General features: G+C 39.8%; 1 long non-coding RNA gene across 13 annotated transcripts in view; it reads right to left on the bottom strand.

Annotated features, from left to right (window-relative positions):
- Positions 1–16,162, bottom strand: part of LOC116231831 (uncharacterized) — a 287,614-nt gene extending 271,452 nt beyond the window's left edge. For 3 of the 13 annotated variants that reach the window (XR_016463974.1, XR_016463975.1, XR_016463971.1), the window contains exon 1: positions 16,033–16,160. This is a non-coding gene — a long non-coding RNA (uncharacterized LOC116231831). Of the gene's footprint in view, positions 1–16,032 lie in introns of all 13 variants that reach the window. The other 10 variants (XR_016463976.1, XR_016463973.1, XR_016463978.1 and 7 more) reach the window with 8 other exon arrangements.
- Positions 16,163–24,091: the final 7,929 nt, after the last annotated feature.

Here is a 24,091-nt window from a genome sequence, read left to right as displayed (position 1 = left end):
TCCCTCCTGCTTATAAGCTTCTTTAATGTACTGGAAGGCCACAACTAGATCTTCCCAGAGCCTTCTCTTCTTCAGGCTAAACAAGTTCAACTCCCTCAACCTTTCTTCACAGAAGAGGTTCTCCAGCCCTTTGATCATCTTTGTGGCCCCCCTATGGATCAACTCCAATAGCTCTTCCTCCTTCCTGTATTAAGGGCTCGAGGTCCAGATGTAGTACTCCAGATGGGGCCTTGCAAGGGCAGAGCAGAGGTGGACAATCCATTCTCTGCTGGGCACCCTTCTGTTGATACAGTTGGTCTTCCAGGCTGCAGAAGTGCACTGCTGGCTCACGTACAGCTTTTGGTCCAACTTTTGGTCCATGAGGATCCTCAGGTCCTTCTTCACAGGGCTGTTCTTAATGAGTTCTTCTCCCAGTCTGTGCTTGTATCTGGGATTTTCCTGAACCAAGTGAAACACCTTGCACTTGGCCTCATCAAAGTTCATTAGATTCTCATGTGTGCCTATTTTTTGAGTGAGTCCAGGTCCCTCTGGATGGTGTCCCTCCCTTCTATTGTGTCAACTGCACCACTAAATTTGGTGTCATCGGTAAATTTGCCGAGAGTGCACTCAATCCCACTGTCTATGTCATCAATAAAGATGCTGAAGAGCACTGGTCCCAGGAAGGAGACCTGGGAGACACCACCTGTGACTAGCCTCCACCTGGACATATAGTCTTTGACAACAACCCTCTGGCGATGACTATCCAACCAATTATTTATCCACCTAATAGTCCAGCCTTCACATTCATCTGTCTTTAATTTAGAGATAAGGATGTGGTGCAGGATGATGTCAAAGCCTTGCAGAAGTCCAGGTAGATGACATCAGTTACTATTCCTTTGTCCACCAATGCTGTGTCCATCACAGAGGGCCACCAAATCAGTCAGGCACGATCTACCCTTGATAAAGTCATGTTGGCTTTCTCGTATCACTTCCACATTTCATATGTTCCTTAACATCTCCTTCATTGGCCTGCAGTTCCGCAGGTCTTCCTTTCTCTCTTTTTTTTTTTCCTGGGTTCTCCTGGTTCTCTCAGCATTCCTCTCTGCTATGAAGGTGTAGAGGAAAACACCACCTGTACTCCCTGTACCATCCACTGACTGCCTCAAGTTCCCTTTTCCTTTTGACAGCTCTCAGGCTTCTCTCAGTGATCTTTTTTTAATCAGCACTAGTTCCTCAGGGAAGAAAGAAAACTCGTTTGGAATAGACTGCTGGACGGGAATATATAACCCAAGATTCACCCATCAATTAAGTGGTAGGTTTTCTAGGTTTTGCTATCTTTACAAAAGCACCAGTGGGCAGGTGTGCAGTTGCAGCCTCTTTTCTCTCTTTTGGTGTGGCTTCCAGGTTATGGAAGTCAGTAGCACATAAGTCAAAAGTTTGCATTTGATTGCTCTCTGTTCACACCCAAGGGTTCTAACCTACACAAATACGCCAACTTGGTTGTGGTCTTTTGTTGATGTTGTTTTTCTTCAGTACTTCTGGACCACAACATTTCTAGCAATGAATTTAATCATTTGGACATGTACCATTCCAGGAGAATCCATTCTGAATTCTCACTGAATTTCTCTGGCACTTTCTATATCACCTTTCATAAGAAAAATATCTTCTACTTTTCAGTTCACTCTTCCCAACTGCTCATTATAATATTCATCTCTATTATAATATTCATCTTTATTATCTCTCTAATACTGATCTCTATCAGCAGTGCTCAATTGTTCTTTTTCCTCAGATGCACATTAGCACAGTTCATCTATCCTCATACAAAGACCATGCTTTAATAGAGACAAAAAAAAAAAAAAAAAAGCTTTTCTTCGCATTTTTTCCAGCTCTGTTGCATCTCTTCTGAGACAGGGTAACAAGGACCACTTAGTACAATTCATATGCTGGCAGACTATGAGTTTAGACAATAGTCTTAATAACATTCAGTTTTCTTCTCAACTCTTCCTTAACAATTTCTGAAGTGATATTTACCATATTTACTCCTGCTGAGCACAAAACAATGTTCACAACAATCATTGTTTTGACTGGTTTCCAGGACCTCACCCTTGATGTCTAACACTGCTGCACCCTGTGAAATTAAGATTATTCCTCCAATGTGTATCACTCACTTATTTTGGTACTTAGCCACTGTCATGAAATCTTCCAGCAGCTATTTTCTCTGACAGCTTTAGTTCTGTCTGCATAACTTACATCAGAGACAACTTCTCTCACTTTGATATTTTCTCTTACATCTGTTATTTTCTTCCCTTCCTTCTTCCTGCCCCAAAATGCAACAAAGCCAGCAACAGCACATCAACAATTCTAACATAGAAATTAAGCACCAATCCAGCTATTTAGTACTACGTTCTCATCAGTCCTCAAAGGTCGCTGCAATACAGACTTCAGAGTCCACAAACTAATAAGGTACCTCCATCATAATTTTTCACAAAAAGGCAAAGGTAAACAAATGCCATACAAATAAGGCCTTATTTTAGCTACCCAGCCAAACATGGCTTTCCATACCAAAGCCCAGGGCTAGAAATGACCACATAGCAAAGAAAATCAGGAAAAAAGTTACATATATATGAGAAACTTTACAAGTTTTGACATAGGAAAAGGATCCAAAGGATCCACATCATTTGCCAAAAGGCAATTTGTCTTCTTGTGTAATAACAGCTGCTAATGAGAAACACACTCATTACTCCATCACTGCTGGCCACCAGAAGTGGATTCACATACAACCACCAGCATCCCCAATTTCACTTAGAGCCAAATCACCTAGGTTGAGCCCTCACTGTTTCATTACTCAACTGAAAATCCTTTCTTACTTCTGAACAGAGGACTAGCATTTATAATTTTGGTTTTTGACAAATCAAATTCAATTAAGTGACAGAGGCCTTGGGGTTGTTCCTAGGCTCATTTGTTTCATTAGCTTTTGAAAATACAAAAACCCATGGAGCTGTGCACTGGATGTCCTGCCAAGAGTCCCTCGGTTTTGAAGGCCTCAGGGCACTTAGAGGAAAACTCCCATCAGTCTCATTGCCCAAGTTGCCAGTTGAATTTATCATGACACTTTATAATTTAGATACCATCAACAAAGTTTAATCAAAGTTAATTCACAATTTCCTGGTACAGAAAGAACCACAGGGAGCCACGCAAAGTGTGCAGTTTCTTGGAATTAACTTGAAGAAATCACTTTTCACATACTGGGGTCCGAGGCACAGCCAACCATTAGCAAGGGTCCAGTAATTCAGCTGTCTAAATGCTTAGGAAAGAAGCCAGAGATTTTCTGAAGTTTACTTTTCCTCATTATCTACTACTAAGCAGCACCTAGTCTATCTGCAGCAGCTACGTGGAATCTGCCAACCAACTGTAAATTTCCTTTTAAGCAGCTGCATATATTTCACCACTAATAGGATGTAAGGCAATAGGAAATGCTCACTTATTAGTGGCATACCATGTCCTTTCCAAGTTTTATCAATTCTATTAGTTTTCATTTCCTTCCAGAATAAAAAATTCACATGGTCAAAGCGTTATCTACAGAGACCAGAACTAGCTTTCTACTTCCAGCCTCCCCAGGTTTGCAAAGTTACTTACTCCACTCAGTAAACAGCTGAAAAAAACCAGCCAAAAAGTGTAACTTTTGTTAGTCATTTAGGAATATTCCTGGCCAGATCTTTTATTATTGCTCTTTATACCCCTTTTTTATTTTATCACATGCTTATTTTCAGAGGATAAGTCATATAAGCATCTATAGCTTGCTGAAAAGCATTAGGATTTCCTTTTTCCTTTAGTCTTCTCAACTGCATCAAGGACTGTGAGAAAAAACATTATAATTACCCCTGCTATGTTACAGTAACTATGGGTCTGGGTGACATACAAAGCTAAGAAAGAGCAAAAATAGTTGAAGACTTGGCCAGTGTTGGCCCAATGCAACTTCATATTTGCACGTAGGATTCTGCCTGTATTACATTTCTCCTCTCTGGTAAGTAAACTATGGGAAGTTTCTTCAGTACCTGCAAAAAGTATCAGTTATAAACATTACTTACAGTTTGTATGCATGATTGAAGATTTGAACAGGGCACTGCATAAGGCTCAGGATCTGTTTCCCCTCTAGAATTATGTTTTTTTTCGTTATGGTGGTCAACCTGACTGGCTTGTATATTTGTTATCCACCTGATAGATTCTAGTATTTTAATCAAACAATGCTTATTAGCTGCAAAAATTGGAAGGAATAACAATACACTTGCATTATATCATATAGCTAAATTCACATTTCCAAGTCTATCTATTTACAATTTACCATTTACAATTAAAGTACCAACATAAACAACTCTGCAGCATTATGCATAAAGCTGTACAGGAGATTCACTGAATAATCAATGATAATTACAATTTATGTTACAAACAATATGTTTAACTGGAGCAAACTTCAGTCTTCCATTACTTGCTGACTCCTGAGATAATTGGAAAGTTATCTCTCTTACTCTGACCTGTAAACATCTGTATATTCAGGAGTATTTTGCAAGCATTCAAGAGATCACTAAGATCTCAGCGGGCTATAAGAATGCTGCTTTCTTTCAAGGAAAAGACTGTTGCTGGTTACTTGTGTGAAGGCTCAATCAAGTCAGCAACTACAACAGCTCAAACCATGTGTGCTGTGAGATAGATCACACCCACTGATATTATGAGACTATTCCAGCAACATGCTTGGTTGAAACACCTCAGTACTGCTACAATGCAACACGGATCTAAAGTGGCCAAGCACAAATTCACATTAAAAAAGACACCTCTTAATCTCTCCTCATCACAACTAACACCTGGGCTGAATCCATTGCTCTCCTGAGGTTCTTGCTTGGTACAAGTGTCAGAGTAGCCATGCTGAACAAGACCCTGCTGTGGGAACTAGCAGAGGCATGTTCACCTCCTGGCCACTCTCTCAACTCAGCCAAATGAGGGAAAAGACTAAGGATAGCATCCAGGGCAACATGGGAGAGATGTATGCACTATATTCCTCTGTGCTTTGCCAAGACAGCAGCACCCAGAATTAAAGATACTGCTCATCTGAAAGGCAGTTTCCTGAACATGTGCATTCAGACAGAAGACCATGCCATTACACACACTGAGCTCCAAACTGCAGAACTTCTCCCTTGTCATAGTTGTCTGTTTGTTTAACATTGTTTTTTGTCCCGTTTGGGACAGAAAGATTTTGTGGTTTTCTTGGGTTTTCTTTTTTATTTAAGATGGAAAACTCACTGTTGATTATTTATTTATATTACCTTATTGCTCTCATAAGCCAGGGTCCCCATTAGCTGAGTTAATTTTCTAGTTCTACAGTGGCAGCTGTCCCACCATTCTGCAAAATCTTTGACAAACGGAATATGTCAGAGACATACCAATTCATTTTTAAGTATCAGTTCCTACTTTGAATTTCTTTTAAAGCTTTTGAAGGAGAGCAATGTTGAAGCACAGATGGCATCATTAAAAGTAAACATTGGCCAGGATACAGTATAAATACCTTACTGTGGCATCCGTTCTAAATATAGGGCTAAATATAGGATATACCACAGTCAAGCCAATTGCATGCTATGATATTGGTTTACCTTTTAATGAGATCCACAGTCTTAGTTTAAAAAAAAAAAAAAAAAAGGACAGAACTATAACATGTGATATTCTAAATTTGCCAGAGTAAGGCACCAATGTTTGAATGCTAATTATTTGGATTAGGCTTAAAATTGCCATTTAGGGAGAGCCTGGATGTGTGATTCTCTAAGCCACAGTCCTTCCAAGCCTTAAGAGAGGCAGTATTATTCAATTTATTAAGTTGATGACAGCTCCTCAGCAAGCTGACCTGAACTAGCATACAGCATAGCACACAGCTCCCCCTGAGAGGAGTCCCAAGCCAGTGTTGATGTCTACTTCCTCCTCTGTCCCAAGGTAACTGTAGTAGCAGTACAAAGCACAGCAGTATAACTTCCACACACAGGCTGATGAGAATTTTAAGCACATAAGAAATGTTAGTGCTGAGGAGGAGGGAGCTGGAACACACTAAATATTATGGTTTTAATGTATTACTAAAATGTAATCCCATTCTACCGTCCTACCTGATTTAATATCTTACAGTACACTGTAGGTATCGGCAGTTTTTGCTGTAACCAGTATGTGCTGGTTAGGATACAGCTCCCAAGGCCACCTGGAGAATTAAATATGTCAATCTCCAAGTTACTAGTGAGAACCAGCTACCCCATTGCCTTATATTGCGTTGAGAAAATCTTTCCCCAAACATAACTTCCACACACTATGAAGTCTAGTAGTCCACTGGTAACTGCTCAGTCCTTTGCTGATGAATCCAAAAGAAAATACATGAGTTCACAGCCGCTGTACTGATGATGTCTTTCCCTTGTGATAGAACATCCTCAAACATTACAGAACTTCTGCTTCCATACACTAAGGCCAATCTTCTCAACATAAACATTTCATAATTTTAATGTGCAGAGATAGAAAGCAGGCATTTTCTCTTCATGTATATAATTAACTATCAGTTTGACGTCTGGCTGTGTGTGAAACTTTGCTGCTCTACAGACAGATATCAATGCAAAATAAAAAAAAAAAAACAACAACAGAGAAATTTCTATTCATGGCTGTGCATAGAGGGAGGGGAGATGTGGGTGGTACTTGGTGTGGGTGGTACTCGGGCTACAGTGGGTGGTAGCTACAGGGGGTGGTTCTGGGTGGTGCTTAATGGGTCATGGGGCGGTCGCGTGTCACGGTATATAAGCGAGTGTTGCGCAGCAATAAATCGGCACTTGAGCTACATACTGGGTCATGCGTCTCTCGTGCCCCTGTGCAGGGTTGGGGCGCAGGCGGTAAGGGCACTGATGCGGTGTTGTTAACTGGGCATGGGTTGCAAGGAGGTTAGCAACAATGGCAGAACAGGAGTTGCCACCTAAGACTTTCAGTTTAACAAAACAGCCAGTCCATTATTTTCTTCTTCATAACTATTCCTTATGCATTTCATCTGCTATGCTAGATGACTCTCTGGGGATTAAGGAATTATGTTTCATTTTTCACTGATCCTTAACAAGATACTGCAAAAGTTTCTACAGTATAACAGAAGGGATGCTGTCATTGTTCCAAGCATATTATATTTTAGACTAGCTGAATAACCTTCGGGAATCCGAATGCTGAATCACAGATAAAACATTACATACTCTTAGCCATTAAGCCATATTTACGCAGAAATTCATTCCTTGTTTTGGAATGGGGTTTTTTTCATCTGTACAGAAAGGGATTTTATTTTCAGCTGGGGGATAAGATCAGCTAAAAATCTCATAATATTTTCTTCCCAAAATACAATTATTTTCATTCTTCCCCTCCCATGTGCTTCACAGATTCATTTGGTCTCATCAGAAAGGTTTGTTGATGAAACACTACTCAGCAGCAGAACGAAGAAGGGAAAAATACTAAAAACTAGCCCATACTTCACATCACTGTCTCCCCTCCTTGATCTGGTTTATGTGGGATAGTGGGGGTCACATAACCTTTATTTTCCCCCTGGCCACAGCCAGGCTGCTGTTCCAGCTTATGTCACCTTGCCTAGATTGCTTTGCTGCAACAGTGAAACAAGAAGCAGTACACAAACCAAATTTCAGGTTCAGGCTCTTCTTGCAAAGAAGTCCTGCAAAGAACTGAGCAGTGAGGAAGGGCCAGAGCCTTCATTAGCACTTCTGTGCTTCTTAGCACCACTAAAACTACAGCAGTGTCAGATCATAGAGGACAGCAAGAACCCCCATACCTAAATGTTTGTGAATAGCACAAGGATATTCATCCTTTTAACCATAATAGCCTGACCTTTGTTCTTGAAAACAGGGAAATGAAACGTTACTTAAAAAGCCAGAATCCAGACCTTATCCTGACAATAATTAGAACTCTGTAAACATCATTTGTTTTTGAGAGAGGTATTTGAGTATTTGTATCTTCAGGTACATCTCAATTACCTTCCAAGCAATCACAGAAACGTAGGGTTTGGAAGGAACTTGTGGAGATCAAATAGTCCAACAAAGCTGCTAGAGCAAATTCCCTAAACTAGATTACACAGGAAAGCATCCACCTATGTCTTGAATATCTTCAGAGAAGGAGACTCCACAATCTTTATGGGCAGCTTGTTCCAGTGTTGCGTCACCCTCAAATTAAAGTTTTTCCTCACGTTCATTTGGAACTTTCTACTTTTCAGTTTGTGCCCACTGCCCCTTGTTCTGTCGCTGGGCTCTACTGAAAAGAGCCTGGCCCCAACCACGTGACTCCTGCCCATTAGATATTTATAAGCATTGATAAGATCACCCAACAGCCTTCTTTTCTCCAGGCTGAACAGTCCCAGGTCTCACATTTTATTTACCAAAAACTATTAAAACAGTTTTAGTTGCTGCATCATAAGTCTTTTATTAGCTAGCAGATTTTTGCAAATATTTAAATAGGAACACCCATTCAATCATTAGGTTGTTGATCTTTTGAAGATCTCGTATGAACTCCAGCAAGTCACTTAGAATCTAATTATCAGTGGTGTTTTAAACATCATTGTTAAAGAAACCAAAGATGTTTTCTGCAAAGATTCGGGTTCTGCATACAGATTTGTTTCATCATGCGCAAGCAGAGATTGTCAAGACCTCCACAAAAAACAGATCATGAAAAATAATGAAGTCACATACCAGGCTGCAGAACATTAGAAAACACTTAAAGACACTAAGGCTCAAGTAATTATCTAGCAAAAGCTTTTACATCATTTGTGTCATCAAAAGTAAACAAATATAAGAAAAATCTGAAAGGCCAGTAATATGTCAGACAAGTGTTTGCTAGAGTACTAGAGCCCTGATAAAACAGAGAAGAGCATAAGCATCCCAGTCACCCAGGCAAGGCAAACTATAGCAGCAGAGGAAGTTGGAGTAATGTATTCAGGCCTTACTGCACATAAAAAATGAGTAGAGCCATACAGACTCCCTCTCCTGTGCTGCCACTGATCACCCCATTCATTACAAACTGAATGTGAATTCTTCAAGGGAATGAAAAAGGGAAACTTGAACATTTGCCTTGCATTATGATACAGATATTTGTATTTCACAAATGCAAGAGTAATTCCCACTCCTTCAATGCATTTCACAATCCTGACTCCAGAAGATGTCAATAATGCTGCAATGAAAGTTAAGATGGGAGTTCTACCATTGGTTTCAGCAGCATAGGATCAAGTTTATTGAATTACTGTGGGATTTGAAGCTGTGCATGTCCTTAACTGCTTGGGTGTATGACAGCCACCTCTAATTATCCCAAACAGTATCATTCAGTAGAAACCATCCACCCATGAGCAGCAAGGCCAACGTATCACTTCTGTCTGAATCCACACCTTTTACGTGGCACAGACTAAGTATGCACATCCTGCTCAGGGGAAGATTTCATCCTCTCATTGGGTTTGGAGCTGGCTGGTGGTGAAAGCTCCAATCCCTAAGACCTGTACGTGGCAGAGAATCACTAAATCATTTCCCTGTCTGTGTCAGGCTTGGCTGTCTCATCATCAAATCCCCATGTGTGGGATCCTTCCACCCCTTTCAATAACAACATGAAGGATAAAAGAAACAAAGGCTAGCATATGTGTCAGACCAGTCTACTCAAACCATGCATAGGTGGGTTTCATTCTGGAGAAATGACTGTGAAATTCCACAGCTATTGTTGTGTAAATGTTAAGTATCACCTCAAAAATGCTCTCATGTTTAAAAAAATAAAAATGCAGCAATTTGACCCCAGCTGTGATTACTCAGTCACTTTTTACTCCAAAGCCAGATTCAGCACTGATAAGCAGGAAAAACTGCCTCTGGCTGTTACAGTTATGAGAGCTGTGGTAGAAATACCCACTTTCTTTTTACAAGGAAAGGTGTTCTTGTTCCTCACAACTGAGGAAAAACTAAATCTGCACAACTCTATTCAAATGTCAAAACTTTGACGGATGTTTTCCAGGGTCTGACCAAGCCTAAATCATCAGGGGAATAGCTGGTTATGTATGCGAGAAACAGTTCAGTAAAAAGAGCCCTTCTACTGTAAGACAGATAGTGAATTTGAATCTATCAGGGCCGCTATGAGTGCTTAGCTGCAGATTTCTTCCCTAAAGATACAAATGACTTGCTTTATGCAGCTCTACTTAGCCGGAAGGCACCCAGTTCTCTGCTCAGTCTGAGCAGTCTCTCCCCACATCTGCCTCTTCACTCCCCGCCCCACTACCACACACAGCAAAAGAGAGAAAAAAGGAAAAATAGTACCAGTTTATTAAATAAAACAAAAGCAAAGCTGTACAACTGCTGTTTTTAGCCCCATTGGAGAAGTCTTTGTCTAGTTTTACAGGCCTAACATGTGTCCGATCAAGTTCAATTTCTGAGGAGATCTAGATGGAAAACAATCAGGTGTTATCAACGGTATCACTGGAGCAACATCAAAGCCCTGCCTTAGTGCATGAGCCTTGATGCTCCCCAGCTGCTGCACACAGAATCCAAGGAGAAACTCCAGGATTTGACAGAGGTTGCAAGACACCTTGTAAAGATGGAGAAAATTAACCAAGCAGGTGTCTAGCATGGCTTGTTTCTAGAAACTCCTGCCTCAGTTTTAAACCATCAGGGAAAAAAAGAAAGAAAGAAAGAAAGAGTGTACTCAGTAACAAATGCTTTTTAAAATAGCCACAAACAAGTATTTTGGAGATGGCTTCATTAGAAACTGTAATACACAGATTCTGGTACTAGCCACAGCTGGACACAAGATTATGCCCATGGCTCCATTATAGGAGGAATGTGAACCTCCTTTGATGACTCAAAAGAAACTAGTACATACTGTAACTGCTTATGAATTAGGACTTCGTGCAGAGGTCATATGCCCTGCTAATTAGATACAGTCACAATTAACTCTCTATTACACTCCCGTCTCTGACTCACTGTTGCCTGGCCAATTCAGAACACAGTTTTACCTTGAGTCGCAGGCAAATGGGCAGGAATGGTGAGGAATTGCACAGGTCTACATAGGAGCAGGCAGGCCTGCTTGTTGGCCAGGTGCGGGCAGATGGGCAGCCTTCACGTCCTATGCTTTTCCTTGGACAGTGAAGGTAAAGTGTGAGTTGACATTTAGCCAGCAGCCCAGAGGATCCATCCCTAAGTACAGTGGGAGACTTCACAAGTGCAAAAGGTCCATTTCATTACCAAAAGCAGATCCTTGTGTACTAGGCAACACATCTTCCTCTCTTCCATATGTCTCCCATCTGAACACACAGCAGACATAATCAGCTCCAGCTGGGACATTTCCTGTTCCCCCCCCACAAGCTTCATTAACTCTTTCTTTCTTTCTCCTACTAAGAGGAGCTTAGAGCATAGAGACTTCTCCCAACCATGACAGCACATCCCGCAAACATCATTACCTCTCATTCCTACCATTTCGACACTCTATGATCACAATGAGCAGCACAAATATATCCTTATATAGCACCTTAATAACTAGGCATTGCAGAGATATTTGATCCATGGCTAAGTATGCTAAAGATGTGTGTCTCCTACAGATCACTTCACTGTCATATATATCTTTCAGAGATGGTCCCCTTCTTTTGGATTAATATCCAAGTAGGTTAAACCAGGTGATGTTCTCTGAAGTAATGTTTGTTTGCTATACTCAAAAATGAATACCTAATAAAAGAAGTGTCTAGCAAAAGAGGCCATCCTCAATCAGAAGCTGTATCTGTCAGTGACATCTGCTTGATGATTGGGCTCAGTACTTCAACAAATTTGTAAGACAGCCCACCTGTGATGTAGGCATGCACTTCCTCCACTTACAGAACTTGTATTAAAGCAAGAAAGCTGGGATCTTTATGAAGCTGGTCTAGCCAAATCTCAAAGTGAATTCATGGGATAGGCATCCAAACAGAGTTGTGTATCACCTTTCCCAAATTCAATATATCTTATGAGCCCGTCTGGCTTCAAGTCTAATATTAACAAGCTGTGCCACTCACTCTGACCTCTCTATGACCACTAATTCCTTCCTATTCTCACTATCCTCTCTTCCCAACATGCATTTGCCAGATTTTCTCCAAGCCGACAGGATATACTGAAGTGGTAATCAACTCCAGCTGAGGTGCCTCCTGCTTCCTAAAGGCTGCTTTGGCTACACTGGTATTTGTCATAGGGTTTATACACATACCAATGCAGCACAAACTCCCATGACGCACACCAGCATCTCCAGCAACTCAGCAGCCAAGCTGATTATCTGAGAGCCTACCAAGTATACCACATTTTTAAATAAACACAAGTTTGCTTACATTGTATCTTGATCTTTCACCAAGGCCTTGGGCTCTGCCCAGGAAGCAGACAGAAAGACCAAGCTGAGCAGAAAGATGGACTTGTGGTTAAGGCACTGGTCTGGGAGTTGACGCAGCTGGGATTGGACCCTGCTTGCTTACCATATTTCTCCAAGACCTTGAACAAGTTGCTAATTCCTCAGGACCTTAGTTCTCTAATCTTCAAAATGGGATGCAACCTTCTTACTGCACTTTCCTTCACTATAGGGATTGGCCAACAATTTAAGTAAAAATGGGATTTTTAACTTGTATTTCAACCACATTCCTACCATTTAGGAAGGCATAATGGAAGTATAAATGGTAACGTCCCTTAATGCACACAATGAATTGAGAGCTTCATCTTGAAACCCAAAGGTTTCAACATGTAATAGATCAGAAAAATCTTTTATCTGTGATGTGTAATGTTTCATAGCAATACTGGTTGCTCCGGTGCCCAGGCTGTTCTCCACCAGCCCCTGAGCTGTGCTCAGGATCAGAACCACCTGCCCTGAGCAGATTCGGTGCACAGACTAGTGGTCAAAGTGCTTGATGGCCACTTGGAGTACCTTGAGCAGATTCAAAGTTAAACACCAACTTAAATTAATGATGTTGAAGCTAGAGGGAAATCTGCCTGGGAGGACAAGACTGGAATTTCAAATAACATTAATAATTTACACGGTGAAAACTATGCCAGTAAGTATAATATCATAACAGTAAAGTAGGAATACTCGCCCATGGATAGAAGATGTGAGGACTCTACAGAACTGCTGCTTACAAGAAAAGAACTGGAATTTTGGCTAAATAAAGTTGTAACCATCACCCTGGAACATATGTGCAGGAGTAAAAACTGCAAGTTATATGAAGTGTCCACTTTATTTGGCTTTTTTAAGTGTGGCCAGCAGGTCAAGGGAGGCAATCCTGCCCCTCTACTCTGCGCTGGTGTGGTCTCATCTGGAGTACTGCATCCAGATGTGGAGTCCTCAGTGCAGCAGAGCTGTGGACCAGTTGAAGCATGTCCAGAGGAGGGTCACAAAAATGAGCCAAGGGATGGAACACCTCTCCTGTGAGAACAGGCTAAAAGAAATGGGGCTCTTTAGCCTGGAGAAGAGAAGGTTCCAAGGTGGCCTTTCAATATCTAAAGGGGAGATACAGGAAAGAAGGGGACAGACTCTTTATCAAGGTCTGTGGTGATAGAACAAGGAGAAATGACTTCAGGCTTAAAAAGTGTAGATTTAGGTTGAATATAAGGAAAAGGTCTTTTATAGTAGTATAGAGAGTGGTGAGGCACTAGAACAGGCTGCCCAGAGATCTGGTGGATGCCCTGACCCTGGAGGCTTTCAAGGCAAGGCTGGATCATGCCCTGCGCAACCCCTCTAGCTGTGCACATCCTATACATTGCAGAAGAGTTTGACTAGATGACCTTTACAGGTCTCTTCCAATTCTAAGCATTCTGTGATTCTACGGTTCTATGAACTCAGCTGAATAATTATGCCCTGACTTGTATCATTTCATGAAATTCCAGAAAAGAGTCATGGGAATGGTCTGAAGTTCAGAAATCATGAACTGCAAAACAAACTGAGAAACTGGGCTTTCCTAAAAAGAAAAGAAATGAGCTGCTGAAAAAAAAAAAAAAAAAAAGGAGAGAACAAATTAATCTACAATGGTCAGAACAAGGAGAAATGTGATTAGGTTATACATTTTAAGGAAAACACTGGGAGTAAAGGAATAGTGAAGCACAGGAATGTTTTTCTTGGACAAAACACCCACCATTAGGAGAATTAAGGACAAGTTGAGAGTCTCTAAGGAGTGAGACTGATTCAGTCCTGCTATGAGCCAGATGATGTCCTAGAAGACTTGCATTCCCTTCAGCTGCATTTTTTTATTATACTTTAATTTCTGTAGTCACTGGGTAAGTAAAGAGCCCACATCATGGAAATATTCATGAAGTGAATCCACCTGAAAATTCTCAGAGGTTGTGTTTTCCCAGATTTACTTTCAGATTCTTACTTTTGAGGAAGAGTCACAATAAGCATGTGTCAAGGTGAATGTTTCATTGCTAGACTGTTTGCTGATAAACATTTAGAAGTGTTTGGAAGGTGTATTGCTTAACTTCTATGCACCCTGAATAAGCAAGATAAAAACATAAACTCTCCAATTTCCCTAGTCATTAGAGGTGAATGTGCAGCAAAATGCCATGTAAATGCAACATCCCCAGAGGAGGTATCAGGTCTCCAAGTTACATTCCAAGAGAATGGCCAAGCTGGGCAGGAAGACAGAGGAAGAACATGTCAGCTTTCCTTCTGTGCTTTCTTTCATACTCCATCCATCCTCCTGCTTCATGAACTTGGGGAAATATTTCAGCAAGAGGAGCCAGCTTCTTTAATTACAGTACCCCTCACACACTCAGGTGTTCATCTTAGTCTTCTGGGTGAGGAAACAAATGCAGCCCCCTTCCTCAACCTCTCAGCTGAGCATCACAGACTCATTCAGAACTGGCTAATGAATTTATAGGATGAGATACTGATTAGTGATTTTGCACTATATTCAACAGAAGTATTTGAGGAATTTCTAAGTACAGAGAGGTTGGACATTTTCTTGTAGACATTAATGAAAGACCCCAACAGAAAACAAGAACGCAAATAATTTACAAGTGAATTTAGAGCACTAAGTCTGAAAAAAAAAAAAAAAAAAAAAGACCTTGAAAGTTTACAAAGGTACACACTTCTATATGACCACGTAAAAACTTGTTATGTTTTAGTACCTAGTAAGTCACCTATGTGTTAATTTTGAAAAATCAATTTTCAACCATCAAGCTCAACAACTGCTCACATTCAGTGAGTGACCCAAAATGTCACAATTTAATTCTACACTGCTGAACTGTAAGTCTGCAGCCATAGAGTGGAATTAATCTTTCAGGGGAGGTATGCAAAGGAGGAAATTAAAAGAGTTATCTCTGTATATGCTTGATGCAGGTATATTTATAAAGATACGAATCACTAGTGCCACATATCTATGTGTCTGTTAACATAACCACAGATAATCATTCTACAATCTGTGCTGAACTGAATGTAGCAGACTGCAAATCTGGATATTGCTCATGTGGAATTGGAGTTATCTTACATACCACCTACTGATGATCTGGTTATGTCTCTCATATTTAGACATGCCTCATATTTAGGAAGTTCCTGGGGATATGGTTAGATTATGCTAGAACATAAGTAAACACTGAGTGAGTCCTGTGAAGGCAATAGCCATCACCAGATGCTTTAAGCAAAAGCAAAAGTGGTGAGATGAACAAGCATGAAATAAGAACGTGTGTGGAACATTTCTACCTCAAAAACAAATCCTGTACACAGATTCACAGGAGTGAACTGCTATTTCAGTGTTAATGTTCACATTCTTATTGCTAAGCACAATCTTACTTCATCATCGCACTTCCATATTCTTCCCATTTTTGTTCTTCTCTAGACTTGCCTACAGCTTTTACATTCCCCACCTAAGAGGAGAGATCATCCCTTCAGGCCTCCTGCAAGGCCTATCAGCAACAGTGAAAGCGTATATCTCTTTCTGCCTACTGAACTCACACTGCAGCCTCACTCATCTCACTGCATCAGCTCTCCCTCAGCACATCAAGAGTTCAGCCAGCAGAAACAGAACTCATTTACAGTTTGACTTGCACTCAGTTTTCTCATCAGGTTGATGATTTGGGAGAGTGCACTGGGCTTGTATTAGAACAAGAGAACTAAGAAGGCATTTTGACTACATTATTTATGTCACTGTGAAGATGTCATAAAGAAGAATTGAGAACTGAACCACGAAGTCACAGCTAAACACTGATTTGGCCATACAACTGTAGTTACATTATGTAATAAGAACTATTTCTGTAGAGTCTCAGCAAGATGATTTCTAGACACAGAAAAGAGAAGACCTTTCAGGTTTCAGTAGAATATAATACACATATATGGGAAACAAACAGAAAGACAGAAACTTAAGGAAAGAACCAGGAACCCTGGAGTAAATTGAAGAATAAGAGCAACCTTATTCTTTCTCAATGGATCATAAATAACCATTCCTCTGTCCTGCCACCTTCTCTCCCTGTCAAAAAAAAAAAAAAAAAAAAAGCTATGCCAAATTTTTTGCATAAACTGACCTTACAATTAGAGACAGGCCCATAATGCAGAGCTGCATGAGGACTTTGCCGTTTAAAATTCAAGCTCAGACAAATCCAAACATTTGGGGATCATCTTTATTTTTGTGTTTTTGCATGGCTCATGTCTCAGATCTCTGGAAGGTGAAGAGCATGGCAGTTGTTTCTGGTCCTGACCGACAAAACTATATGACTCAGTTGTCAGAAAAAAAGAAGAAAACTTCCCAGAAAGGCCAGTGCAGGGTTATGTCTGCTCAGCTGTAGCTCTAAAATGGCTCCAGCTATTCACATGGGTTATACACAAATATTTACTGGGCTTTCAATCAAAAACAAATATTTACTATTCTAATTGCAGCAGTACTTGGCAAATGCACTAGTCTGCAAATACAGAGCATCTTCCTAAGGAAACACATACACAAAATGTAATGAATGCAAAAGAAAACTGCTCGTCCCACTATTAGAAAGACATTTCTTTCAGCTTTCTTAAAGTTTTGCCAATCATATAAAGTCATCACTGTTGTTTCATCCCATCATATCCTTGAGTCATTTACCAGCTTGCTATACCTTGCTGAAGTCTTGTGATCCTTTTTCAAAACAGTCTGGGTGGCCTCCAATCTATATTTGTTCCTGCACCAAGGCTCCAACTGATTAGTGCTTCATCTGTAAAACATAGCAAGTGTTTGCTGCCACCAAAAGAAATTTTCTTTTTTATGCCCATGGAAAACATGATACCTGAAAGGCTGTCAGATTCTGCAAACTTGTAAGAAAGATCACCACCAGGCATACTTCACAACCTCAAGTGGAAGAAGACAGATCAGAGTCTGATTCAGAGCACCAGACACTGCTTGTGAAGGGTCCACAGGTAACATTCAGTTTTCATTATAGAGTGAGACTTGCAACAACTAAGCAGGAAGGATTGCCCCATAAATACAGTCAGCTTCATACTAAAGCCAGACTAAAATCTGAGAACACGCTTATTCCATCAAGAAGCTTTATGGTGCCAGAGAAGCTGCAGTTTTAAAATCAGGTCAATGCTATAGGTCACCACAGCTTTCATAGAATCACAGAATGGCCTGGGTTGAAAAGCACCTCAAAGATCATCTAGTTTCAACTCCCCTGCCATGGGCAGGGTTGCCAACCACTAGACCAGGCTGCCCAGAGCCATACCCACCCTGGCCTTGAATGCCACCAGGGATGAGGTATCCAATAACCTCTCTGGGCAATCTGTTCCAGTGCAACACCACCCTCTAAGTGAAAAACTTCCTCCTAAAATCTAACCTACATTTCCCCTGTCTCAGTTTAAGACCATTCTCCCTTGTCCTATCACTATCAACCCACATAAACAGCCGTTCCCCCTCCCTGTTACACTTTCTCGGTGAGTGAAAGGGTTGGTGCATCACAGTTAAAACTAGAGGCCAGCTAGCCAGTGATGCTCAAGAGAGCAAAGTAACTCAAGAGAAACACAAGAGGAGTTTAGAAATTTGTGCAAAAGTTTTTAAGATGGATAACCCCATTAGATTTCCTTTCCCATTTAAGAAATGCTTGGAGGGTGCTGCTGCAAGTTTCTTTGACAAGTAATGCATAACATTTTATCACTCTAACTCTAAGGATTCTATGATTCTATGATCACGTGTCCATTGAACTTCACAATAACTAACTGCAGCGAATCATTCTTAACACTTGTGCCAAATGTACAGTGGCACAACAAGCAATAACAATCTAAGTGTTATATAACTTCTTTATTTTTATTTTTTTAAGTAGTCAGAAGGTATGATAAATTCTTTAAGAACCAAGATGTCTTCAGTAATGCACACATGAAGAAAGCTAGGATATTAGTGATGCTTTTAAAAGATGAAAAGACCTAATTTAAAAAAAAAAAGAAAAAGAAATTCATCCTTCCATGTGAGATGCTCACTTGAAGTGTATTTACATGACACCTAATAGAAGTGATCCTAGACCATGATAGAGTCTCACAGGTGCCTTTGAAATATATTTTTAAACATACGCAAACACATTTTAGGAAGTAGTTTTCTAGAAAAGCATCCCCGAACACACATTTCTCAGCACTTTTCTGGGATGTCTATAACAAAAAATATAATAATTATTTAAAATAGGAAGAAATCTTACCGGACAAATAGAATGTGAGAGCCAATTATACGTTTGTGAAACTGGGTAAAACATTGTAAACAAGCACTCTGTGAAACAGAAATTTGAAAACCTTTCAGAGAAAAGACACACACAAATCTGTTTTGTTGATACAAGACAGGAATTCTGCTCAAATTTTCAATATGTAAAAAATTAAAGTGCCTTCTTGTCCTGAGTCTGTGTTTGATGTAAATAGCTTCTATGTCTTCAGATCTAAGAGGATTTTTCAATAAGCTTTCATTAATAACGTACTGCATATTATAACTAATATTAACTTCCTTTCTGAAGCTATAGCAAACAAGAACACCCTATATATATGCATCAGGGATAATTTTTATAATTTCATTTCCAATCTGAATGTCAACCAACTTAAACGGAGTAAGATCTTTTTAGTGCATGACTTCAACTGTCATAAACAGATGGAAAATCATGCTTACCCACTCTATTCTCTATGACCAAAGATGGAGAGCACACAGTAGTAGCTTCCAAGACATCAGTATATTAGAAAGATCTCACACATCCTATTAACATCTATATTCCAAAAACTCACTTAAAATAAGCAAATGCTATAATCCTTGATTGACTGTGGCACATTTGATAAATTGGATGAGGTACTGCAAGAGAAACCAAACTCAAGGAGTTAGGCAGCTATTTTTGTTGTAGATGATATTTTTATATTTTAAAAACTGAAGTCTTGAATTATAATATCTAACAATTATTTTCATTTATTAACAATTAAACTATTTACTTCTACTCTGGAATATTTCATAAAAGCATCTTTAAATAGTCAATAAATAACAAAAATTAATTTAAAATGAACAGTTCTACATTAGTTATGAAGCACAAAAAGTTTCAGTCATTCTGTTTCTGTCATGCAATTGATGACAAAGTATTTAGAAAGTATTCAGTAATAATAGTTACATTTTCAGATGGCCATCTAATAGCTTCAGTCATCACACTTTGGAATACAATGGTATTTTCATGTTTTGAAAGCCTCCATCAAGTCCTTTAGAAGAGGGCCTTAAGTGTCCCAAGTGTGGCTGAGATAAACCTCAGTGAAGGTGTGCATCAACCTAAACCTTTTTTTGTAGCTAACATGCCCACAGCACACTATCCATCACCAGTGATAGAACTTTATATTAGAGGCTTTAGGCTAGACCATCATCAATTCCTTTGTCCTTTCCTTCATCTCACAATAAAAGTTAAATTAAATTTTAAAGGAACACAAACGGGGAGAGAATTGCTCACTTTGAGTCATTTGTTACCATAAACTCAATGACTTACAGATCCCATCTTTGGACAAGTGTGTCATAGGACCTGCTGAAAAAAAGGTCTGTTTCAAATAATAGACACAGTGTCACACCCATCTGAATGGTCCTTCTGGTTTTGTCTTCACTTTGGGTTTGGTTTGGCTCTCTTGGAACGTGCGATTTCACTTTTTTTAAAAAAAGCAATCTGCCAAATGTGGGCAGTGGGTGTGTCTTGTTGACATCTTGCGGTCCGTACAAAATGGCCATTTTGCTGACTGTCAGAGCAATATAATTAAGATCTTAAAATCAAGGGAGATTTTAACCAGTTACATTAGTTGAACAGCAGTAGTATTTGTTGAATGGCAAAAATTTTAAGCTTCTTTTCAACATTCAAGTATGACCACCTCAATAACTCATCATCAGTGCAACCTCTCTTAATCCCCAACTGTATCATTTGTCTGGGTTCTCCTTTACCAATCATTACTAGGCACAGCTACAACCTGCTATTACTTTGCAGAGAAATAAGAGCAGTCAAAATGAGCCAAATCTGAGGTCCTTCTAGTCCAGTATGCTGTTTCCAGCCATGTCCAGGAAACAGCTGTTTAGGAACAAAAACAAAGTAAGAGAATTAGCCTTTCTGTGGTATGCTCTTCCAGCAATCAGCAGCTTAGGGAAATATTTCCTGATTTCTAGAAGCAAACTGTTCCCACAAGATTACATACATCCAAGGCTTGGACATACAAGCCAAATCTCAGAGGTTGAATCTTTAATTGGTCAACCCTTAAACACTGAAGGATATGGCAAATTCTCTGTCAATAAAGATCAGTGACATTTCAGCAGATTGAAAGCAGCTAACATTATAAATAAGTATTTTGGACTTCAGTATTAAAATGAAGCATGCTAGGGCCCAGTTCTCATTTACATGGAGGTTATTATAAATCATAGCAGCAGTAAGGAAGAAATTAGGAGTAATCACGAATTCTATTTGCCATGTGAAAATATAAAAATTAAATAAGATTGCTGTAACTAACCACCCACATAGCTAAAATGATTTACAGCAGCCAAGAATTCAGTCAAACATTGATATGAAGAGAAGCACATGGACAATAAGATTATATTTTGTAATGTAACAGTAGTAGAACCTTTTCAAAGAACATTTTGGTGTGAATAACTTCAATAAATCAGAAAAACCCTGTCAAATATCACACATGACACAAAAAAAAGTACTTAAGTATAGGATACTCTTATTAAAATTATAGAATAATTTAAGCAGGAAGGGTCCTCTGGAAGTCATCTACTCCAACCCTCAATTCAGAGCAGGTGCAATTAGATCAAGTTGCTCATGGGCTTGTCTGATTGACTCTTGGAAACCTCTAAGGGCAGAAACTCAAGAAATTTAAGCCATGAGGTGAGAAAAATCATTGCTTTTATGCTACAAATGTCAGAAGTTATTCCTCCTATACAGAGTGTGAACACTGCAGTAATTACTCATCATGTCTGATTCTTACAGCCCTTCTGCTGAGACTCAGAAAAAATACTTGATCAAGAAATTCTTTGCAGAGGCCTCCCTTGTTCCCTCAGGTTCTGGAGCTGGTGGCATGGAGGAAAGGACAAGTTTCTACCACATCATTCATCGTTTCATCCAATACATTGTCTAAAAAAATGTAAAGCAAGATAGCATATGTGCATATATATTTTCAAGTCAGACATTCCTAATGAGTGACAGGTGTTGGGATACAGCATCTCCACTCTGTAAGGACACAGCAAGCAGCAGGCAATAGCCTTACCAAGGTAACCTGGCAAAGACATTTGGAAAGCTGCATAAGAGTTTCATGCAAACTTCAGATATTTCTGTGGCATGGCAACTCACTTGCTAGCATCCTGTACATGACGATGACAAGCCATGGTTTATGCTACGTGAGTTAAATGTATTTTATTTAGTTGTTGTAACAAAAACAAAATGAAATTTTACATCATAGGATAAAAGATTTCAAGCTGTCCCTGCCAGCCAATAGTGGGGATATATATTAATAGCTGTCTTAATTCTTCAAAGTGCAACAGAAATGGAGGCCAGACATAAACAATTTATAAGCTCATCTGGGCAAATAAATGTCTGCAGATTATTGTAAACCTGCTTGCAAAGCATGTCTATAAGTGATCTCACCCTTTTTCTGAACCTGTAATCCAGGTTCAGAACTCCAGGATTTACAACATCCTCTCTAAACTTAAATCAAAACATCACTGCTTGTTCTGATAAGAGTTTTAACTTCACAGACACTATCCCAACAACATTCCTTCAGTTAAACAAAAGGCTTAAATATCTGGCTACACTGAAAGAGGCAGGGTTACTCTTTTCTTCCTTCTCAGCTGCAGAGGAAACATTGTGGTGAACTACAGAGGGCACACAGCTGAAGAAAGTTGGTGGGCACACTTTCACAGCCCCACACTAGGGTAGTGCCTACCTTCTTGTATGTAAATTCATAAAATTCCATCCAGAATCCAACATTTCTGTCAAGGGCATTATAAACCACAAAACACCAAACAAACTGGTCAAAAACATTTGCGTTTTAAGATCAATGACAGATTTTGTGTTGAGGGACATGGTTTAGTGAGTACTATTGGTGATAGGTGGATGGTTGGACTGGATGATCTTAAAGGTCTTTTCCAACCTCAGTGATTCTGTGATTCTGTGATTTTATGGGACACACTTACCATTCTGAAGAATCTCCTAATGTATCCCCTACACAGGCTATGCCTAAAGCAGGATTTCACCTGCCTGCAATCTGCAGAGAAGTGTGTTGAGTTCCCAGACTTTCAAAGGAAATTTCTTAAGGGAGCAGCAAGCTTGGATTTCACAACCAGCCATACTCACCAGTTCATCTTTACTCTTTGCATCTCTCAGTCTTTCCAGGCTTCATTTCTTTGCCACGAGAGACTTGCTGGAGGATCAGAATTGTTACTGCATTGCACAGCCTTTCATTCTCACTCTTGACTCTCAGCAATGCCGTCAGTGGTCTCCCATTTTTCAAGGGAAAATTTTGAGATTCCAGGAAATCTTGTGCTGAGCCACTCAACTCCATTCCGTGTAGCTTTCCCACAGTATTTCCTTTTCCTCAGGAAACACCTTCATAACAACAGCTTTCATCTCAGGCAGTACTCCTCAACAACATCATGCTACAAAACAAAATCTATCCCAAGCCCAAAACTGCTAATTCCCAATTTCTCCCACAGAAGTCTGGCCAGAAGTAGCCTGTGTTAACATCTTCTTAAAGGAGCATCTTCCTTTCCTTACAATGTGAATTATTAATACAGTATATACAGACAAGACAGACAGAAGTGATGTATTCCCCATTTCTTGTCTCAAAGCTGTGCTTGGTGATAAACTGCATCAGAGGTGGTTAATCTTTGTGCATTGGACCTGGGCTGGGCTGCCTATGCAGCTCACCCAGCTTGCTTCTCTTCTGTAGTGTCATATCCTGAGGTCTCCCAAGACATCACCAGTGAGGAACTATTGAAGCTTGTCCCTTTTTAGGACTTCCAGTTACACCTATGTGCCATGGTCACATTGAAGATAGATGAAAGCTGTCTAACCATAGGTACAAGCATGTTACAAGCATGTCTGGATACGTGCCAGAGAAGATTCTCTGCTCATATACAGGGGATACTTTCATTCAGATCACACAAAGAATATTACTGTGCACTATGGAGAGAAGGGTTCACAAGTCCTTGAAAAGTGCAGAGGGGAGGCAGAGTCTCTTAAGGGACTTCTCTTAAGTCTCTTCCTAGTCTGAGGACATCAAGTATTTTGGCATAGTCAAGTGTCAAACCTTGTCATGTCACTTGACACAAACAGAATCAACAGTAAACAAAACATTTGCAACATTAAAGGATTATTTTCTGCTGGAAAGTGAAACTGGAATGCGGAACCATAATGTACATTTAATTATGACAGTCAAAAACAAGCCTAGCTGGATTTGGTGGAAGTCTTTTCATTGATTTCACTTGGCAGGAAAATTTGGCTCATCCTTAGAAGAATCCTGTTTTCTCTTGAGATCCCTTATCAGCATTACAGCATTAGAATTATTAGAATTGTGTGTTGGAAAATTTGTGATAACATCTTTAGCCTAATAAAATCAATATATGCTGCCAATATGGAAACGGAGAATGAGGAAAAGTGATAGA

This window comes from Phasianus colchicus, chromosome 2, assembly GCF_987193195.1.
Source record: "Phasianus colchicus chromosome 2, bPhaCol1.hap1.1, whole genome shotgun sequence".
In the NCBI taxonomy this organism is placed as follows: Eukaryota; Metazoa; Chordata; class Aves; order Galliformes; family Phasianidae; genus Phasianus; species Phasianus colchicus.
Note: the sequence above shows the minus strand (reverse complement) of the source record. Positions and strands in the feature narration are given on the sequence as shown.